This window comes from Cucumis sativus, unplaced genomic scaffold, assembly GCF_000004075.3.
Source record: "Cucumis sativus cultivar 9930 unplaced genomic scaffold, Cucumber_9930_V3 scaffold63, whole genome shotgun sequence".
Lineage (NCBI taxonomy): Eukaryota > Viridiplantae > Streptophyta > Magnoliopsida > Cucurbitales > Cucurbitaceae > Cucumis > Cucumis sativus.
Genome location: NW_022279557.1, coordinates 64,979 through 72,110, shown reverse-complemented (window position 1 = coordinate 72,110; position 7,132 = coordinate 64,979). Strand labels below are relative to the sequence as shown.

The following is a 7,132-nucleotide window of genomic DNA, read 5'->3' as shown; positions in this document are numbered from 1 at the left end:
GAACTTAAACTCCAAGGCTTCCTCGTAGACTTCTTCTCCACGAAACACTTGGTTCTTCTCGCGAAGACCACCCAAAACTCCTAGTCTAACACTCAAAACTTTCATTTCTTAACTTACGCAAAGACTTTTTCGCTTCTTATCTGTAACGACCCAACTTTTTACCTAAGTCGAGGTCATTAACTTTTGACAAAAGACCTTGGTTAATTAAAATTTAAAACCTCAAAAGAACAAAATTTATTTTGTTTGTTTGGGCCCCAGTTTTAAATTACTAAAATTCACATGAAAATTTAAAACTAAAAAGTTTCAAATCTTTGAATACTTTAAAACTTCAAAATTTTCTAAACAGTCTCACGTTCGAATACAAATAATACTATAAATCACTAAGCGGAAGCAAAATTTTAAAGTGTCCCCTGTGGCGGTCACGCTTCCTTCCTGCCCCTCGCCGGTTTGCTGCCTTTATTACCTTTGCCTGAAAAATTAAACATAAGGAGGGTGAGTATAAAAATACCCAGTAAGAGACCCTCTACTGGTCCCGTCAGGGGAAAATAAATTGTTAACATTCTATTGGGACACCCTGTACAGTCGCAGTCTTGTGATCCCGTAGGATGCACATTTCAGTCTAACGCCCCGAGGGACGTACATTTCAGTCTAGTGTTCTGCAGAAACACATATCAGTCTAATGCTCCGAAGGTCGCATAAAAATTGGTGATCCCGTAGGACACCTACAAGGCATACATCCCAATAAAACTAACAATTTTTCCCCTCAATCCATTCTAACCATCTTTACGGTAATTTATGACATCTTTCAGTTACTTCAAAATATAAAGTTCTTTCACTCAACATTCTAACAGTCAACCTATCTCACTTAAGTTCGAAGGTCGTTGATAACATTTTAATACATCTGTCAAGTAAACAACAAAGTCACAACACCCCTCATTTTTACCAGCGCAAACCACAGTTCAGTATAATCCACATTCAACCGAAACAAATTCACTAGTTCACATCCAAATCTTTATACAGCACAATCTATTAATATCATCATGTACACATAAGCATAATTTCAGTCATTCACATGTATACTTTCGGCAATCCACATCAATTCACACATCAATGTATTTATATATATGTTTCCAGTCAAATACAACATACACTAAACATTTAGTCTGCAACCAAACGTGTACATCTTAATCATCATCCATACAGTCCAACACAACTCAAAAACTTTAGGTGAGTCCAGTAGAAAGTCCCTTACCTCAAAGTTAGGGAAGCTCCCTTAATCAACTATCGTCCACGAAACAATCCAAATAAGGGCAAACCGAAATCAAAATTCACAAATTGGTTGTGAATTTAAGTGATCCAAGGTTACCTTTCACACCTTCAAGAATAATTTATCAAATTAGTCAATTAACCCATCCGTAACGTTTGAACACCTTGAAAACATCACAACCCATACTTAAATTGTTTTGAAAACGACTACAATTTCATAACTTCAATCTTACCAACAATACTTCGACGGATCTCAGTAAAAATAGGGGCAGCGGCAATCGATTCTAAACAAAAACCATCGTGCAAACAGATTAGAGTGTACGTCGGTTTGTGAATCGCGGTTAGAAGAAAAAACACGTTGCTGGAAGAAGAGGAAACGCGCGGCTAGAAGGAGGCGTGCGCGCTGCCTCAAAATCGATCGACGATCTGACGCGGCGACTGGGCTTCACGAACGGAGAAGAAGAGAGGAAAGGAATGGACGACGGCTGGACTTGGCTTCGACGGAGACAGAGGTCACGCGGCGGGGCTGGGCAGAGGGTCACCGGCGGTGGGCGGAGGCCATGGATCTGAACGGCAAGGGAAGGGGAGAAGATGATGGTCGGCTGGGTTAGGGTACAGGAAAGAGAAGAAGAAAAAGATGGAGAGAGGGGTGTCGCACGCGTGAGAGAGGGGAGAGAGGAAAAAGATATTTTAATTTCTTTTTCTTTTCCTTTTTTTTTATGCTAATTAATAATAATAATAATAATATATTATTATTATGAAAGACTTTTCCAACACTTTTTTTTTTAAGACAAAACAACAAAATGACGTCGAACAAAAATTAAGAGTAAAAATATCGAATGGTCCGATTAAATTAATTACCTTAGAGTTCGGGGTGTTACATTATCGCACAACTTCTTTCGCGAACTACCCACTTATCGCAAAAAAGTATACTTAACCGTAAAAGATCTTATCACTTAATCTTTCCATGGATTTATTTGAACACCAACTTCTTAATTCTTAGCCGAATTTTACTTCCTTACTCAAATTAGAAATGGGTCGCACAACTTCCTTCGCGAACTACCCACTGAATCGCAATAACGTATACTTAACCATAAATTTTTTTATCGCTTAATCCTTTTCGTTGATTTATTCAAACGCCAAATTCTTAATACCTAGCCAAATTTTACTTCATTACTCAAATTAGAAATGGGTCTCACATTTAGAGCCTATCGCTTCTTTAAGATACATGATCTTACCGATTCAGAGAAATTAACCACAGGCGTTATTAGTTTTGATGATCTGGCATTGGATTGGTACCAAGCACAAGAAGAGTTGGAAGTTTTTAAGAATTGGGCTGACCTGAAAGAACGAATGCTTGTACAGTTTCGATCAATTCGAGAAGGAACTTTGGTTGGAAGATTTTTCTCAATCAAACAGAAAATGAATGTAGAAGAATACCGCAACCGATTTGATCGATATTTAGCTCTGGTAGCATTTCTTCAAACGGTAGTGTTAGAGGAGACTTTGATGATTGGGCTTAGCCCATGAATAAAAATGGAAGTGGAAACCGTGGAACCGATTGGGTTGGCCCAGATGATGAAATTTGCGTTGAAGATTGAGAATAAGGAACTAGTGAGAAAAGAGTGTGGGTTGAGCAGTGCATTTCATGTAAAACTGCAACTCACCCTATCTATTGTGGAAAACAACAATACAATGATGACTAAGGAAGAAACCAGCAATGGAAAGTCTGCTGATGAGAGCTATCACCCTGAAAGGAGTTACTGATAGAACTAAGACATGCACAACAGAAAAAGAATCGAAATTCTACCCTAATTGGGCTTAGTTAACGAGACTAAACCAAAAAATAAGGTTTTTAGAATACTTACATTTGAAGCTGCGTTTTATTCGAACAACCACTAAGTTTGACTTAGTATCCTCTAGACTCATAATCGAGTTGTGGGACCCGTTGGATGAAAGAACCGGACGAGAGAAATAGATGAAAAAAATGGGCGTGGTAAATTTTCTTTTTTTTTTAAGTAAATAAGAAAAAGAAATTCCATTTGGTGTGAAAGCCCAAATATAATAGCCAACCCATCAAATGAGTTCAAAGGCCCCATTTATAAGGATTTTTCATTCAAAATTGTATGTCCATGCAATACTAAAGTCCAACAACTCAAAGTCCACTTTCTCTAGCAAGGACTTGATAAAAAAGAGAATATGAGTTAATAGGAAAATGAAAGGGAATTCCTTGGAAAGTTGGTTTGTGTGTCATTAAAAGTCAAGGTGGAAAACAAAGTACAACATATGGCTAAATGTGAGAGTAGGCGTGCAAGTATAATAAATACCTACCAAGATGTTTATTAATAACATGTGTTTGATACATAATTACAACACTTTGACCAAACAACCAATGCTTAACTATTTTCAAAACGTCTGGTCATCTCGCTGCAAATCCTTCAACCTTCTTCTCTACTTGGCCTAAACACCTCATCTTGGAAGATGAATTTTTGAAAGAATGTCTAAAAGACTAAGGTTTTATGAAATCCTTTTCGCAATACCTTTTCATAAACATCATTTCGCATAAACAACATCAAATAATTTTATCTCGCATAAACCTTTCTTTATCCTTAACATACTCATAACATAACAATTTCACATAAAACACACATTAGTTAACATTCATTCCTTTCACCAAGGATTTTGAATCGTTCTCTACACTTTGATGTAGAACATCTCCCTTCTTGATGTTTCTTGAGTTTTATCCTAGAGGAGGGGTTTGAATTACCATTTTTATAGTTTAGGATTAGTTATTTGAATTACCAATTTTGTATCTTGAGTTAGTTATAACTAACTCAACTCCAAGTTAAACTAACTCAACCCCAAGTTAGTTTAACAACTCTTGTAATCTCCAGCCTATAAAAAAGCTTCTCATTTTCATTAATAAGACATAAAAAAAGAGGCATTATACATAAAGATTTCTAGCTTTGCAATTACTGCATCAATTGGTATCAGAGCGTGATCCTAGCTCACTCTTCCCTAAAAAAACTTGGATCCTACCACTCTTATCCATGGACGCGGAAGCCTCCTTCAACCAACGCTTGCAGTTGGTAGAACAAGCTATTGAAGAACTTCGAAAAGGGCAGTCGAATATACAGCAATCGTTAGTAGAATTAACAAACCTTTTTACCCGATTTCATGTCCAACCTTTAGAAGAAGCAATTCAGCCCCAAGAAACCCAATTGCAGCAAACCAAGAAAGACAAGAAAAACCAATAAACCCTGTTGTAAACCAAGAACTACTAAGAAATCAACCTATTCACATCCACAATAATCGATTGTATGGAAACAACGTACTTGGAAATTTCTTAAACGATTCTGACTCTTCCGATGAAGACAACTTGCTGAACATTCATCAAGAACCTCAACAAAGGCTTGGACTTCGACCATACTTTCAAGAAGATCAAGAAATACGTATGAAAGTGGATCTCCCTACCTTCAATGGTCAAATGGACGTGGAGAAGTTTCTTGATTGGATCAAGAACGTAGAAAATTTTTTCGACTATGCCAATACACCCGAACACAAGAAGGTTCGATTAGTTGCTCTCAAACTTCAAGGTGGCGCAAGCGCTTGGTGGGATCAATTACAAAACAATAGACGATTATTCGGTAAACAATCTAAAGATTAGCTGAATATCTTATAAAAAGATGTTGCCATAGGCTTAGTGGTGACAGGTGAGAAAGTAAGCTGTGTCTTTTATGACTCTTAAACGTTGAAGTCAATCAATGAGTTCCAAATGCAATATTGGAAGTTTTCTTAAATATTTTGATGCTTTTGCATGTTGTGAAAGAACTTGGTTAGATGTGAGAAAGGGGTTTATGAGATTAGTTACTTACTATTCCCTTTTTCACTGTCATTGCTACTCAGTAGATATGCTATGGGCTCGTGTTTCTGTAGAATATAATTCAGATGCTCTTTCTCTAGAATATAATTTATATGTTCTCTCTACAAATTTGAAGTAATTTCTACTGTTTTTGCTAATAATTTATATATTATAGAGTTAAATTTAACACAGTTAATCATCTTAAGCATTTGACTCTGGTGTTCTTAAGATATAAATTCAAATCCCTATAATTTTATCATCTTGATCTTTTCAATCGTCTCACATACCGTCTTCATTTCATAATCTTGCCTACTAGCTGCGTATCATCAATGAAATTACCATAGGAGTCCACATGTGGTAATTATGGATCTAGCACGATATACTGCGTATCATGTTGTTGGAGATCATTTTAAATGATTAACCAGTCTATTGGTGGTTTGAGTCTTTCCTTTTGAATCTATAGGTTGTTCAATGGTCTAATATTAACTATGTTTAGATTTATGGTAATTTTCATTCTTTTACAGCCTTAATAACCAAGGAAAGTGTGCTTTGATAATCTTTTCTTTCTCTTCAGCAGGTTGGTAATGTAGAAAGGATACATGTATACTATGCCCACGGACTAGATAGCCCAACCTTTGTTCGCCGGTGTTATTGGCTCCTAGATAAGTATGTTATGGTTGAAAGAAAATTGTTAAATTGCTTGCTACCAGTTGTTTCAGTGGGGTCTATCCCCATCATGCCACAAGCAAAGAAAAATGAAATTAGACAGTGGCAGTATATCGTGTTCTACTTATATAATTTATGACTTGCTTCTGCTTTTTGTTCAGGACCTTTGAACACATTGTCCTTGTTCATTACGTGAAACACAAGAGGTTAGGTTCAGCACAATGCATCTGCAGTTACTGAAATATTATCTTGAGACAAACTTTTATCATTTGGACTACTACATCTATTTAAGATTTGCTGATTTTTCCTCCATGGTTGCAATATTAGAACTTCATCCAAAATAATGTTGTCATGTGTGTCTTTATGGTGATTCATGTGTTGAGAGTTCTCTTTCTTCTGCTATCCATAAATTTATGGAATGGAAAGGCAATGATCATGACACTATTTTTTGTCAGATAAACACTGGTTTCATATGCTTCAACTCTGTGGTGCTTCACAGCACACGGATAAAACTTCCAAACAATCTGCACCCAATATTACCATAATGCATTTGGACACTTCATTAACAACTTCTTACAATTAGCCTTTCTATATTGAAAATAATTCGTTATCTTAACTTCCTGTTGCTGCTAGTTTCAGAATTTTCCATCCACATCGTTGAACTCAAATTCTGGTTCTGTCTCTAACCCATCAACTCCGTGGCTTTTATCGGAGGAACTTGATTCCAAGGCTACTCATGTTTATTCTCTTGGTGAAAATGAATTGTCAGGTGATACTGGCCGAACCTGTCAAAAATAAATGAGTCATAGTTTGTTTGATCATTCATTTTCTAATCTTTCTTCTTTATATTTAATTAGTTGTTTAATTTCTTAAAAAAGAATTCTGGTTTATTTATAGTATATTTGGTAGTATGCATGCCTCAGCTCCTTTAATGCATGTCTCTTACAGTATATTTGGTAGTCTTTTATAATGTTACACCCTTTTTTTTAATTCCTAAAACCTTTTAACTTTCCAAATTTTCATTCATTCTTTTAGAAAATTATTTTCATTATTTTTTATGGTTACAAAACCATCCATTAACTACATTAATTAGACAATTCACTCCAATAATAAATAAATAACTTTTTTGGATCTAAGGTCTTTTCTCATTCTACAAATTTAATTTACTATATAAAGGTTATTATGCTAATTGAAAAATATATTTCTCTCAAGTATGCAATGACAGAAAATTAGGTTATAAATATAAAAAAAAAATTAGGTATTATAATTTTTTTAAAAAAATTATATTTTAATTTTTTAATAAAACCTTGCATTTGGGGATTCACATGTTGTTACTTG

The 7,132-nt window shown here is 35.4% G+C and overlaps 1 long non-coding RNA gene across 2 annotated transcripts; it reads right to left on the bottom strand.

The window, feature by feature from the left end:
- Positions 1-286: 286 nt before the first annotated feature.
- On the bottom strand, positions 287-1,956 carry LOC116406063. 2 transcript variants are annotated; one of them, XR_004219130.1, is made up of 3 exons: positions 1,500-1,955; positions 1,253-1,375; positions 287-469 (listed from the first exon to the last, which is right to left on the bottom strand). It is a non-coding gene; the product is annotated as an uncharacterized LOC116406063 (long non-coding RNA). The 2 variants fall into 2 exon arrangements; XR_004219129.1 differs by having other exon boundaries at positions 1,253-1,956.
- Positions 1,957-7,132: the final 5,176 nt, after the last annotated feature.